Consider the following 223-nt stretch of genomic DNA (forward strand, 5'->3'; position numbering starts at 1 on the left):
GGCTGTTTGAATTGGTGTGCTCTTCCCTGGGGAAGACTATTTTTCCTACTTTTACACAGTAGAAATCATTGAGTTGATTTATTTCTCCCATTTTTCATATTACTCTTTTTAAAAAAAAAAATAACAAGTCTTCTAAAAAAAACCATTTATTTATTTTACTCCCTTCAGACACATCAGAAGAGGGCATCAGATCCCATTACGGTTGGTTGTGAGCCACCATGTG

This window comes from Mastomys coucha, chromosome X (assembly GCF_008632895.1).
Source record: "Mastomys coucha isolate ucsf_1 chromosome X, UCSF_Mcou_1, whole genome shotgun sequence".
NCBI classification, from domain to species: domain Eukaryota; kingdom Metazoa; phylum Chordata; class Mammalia; order Rodentia; family Muridae; genus Mastomys; species Mastomys coucha.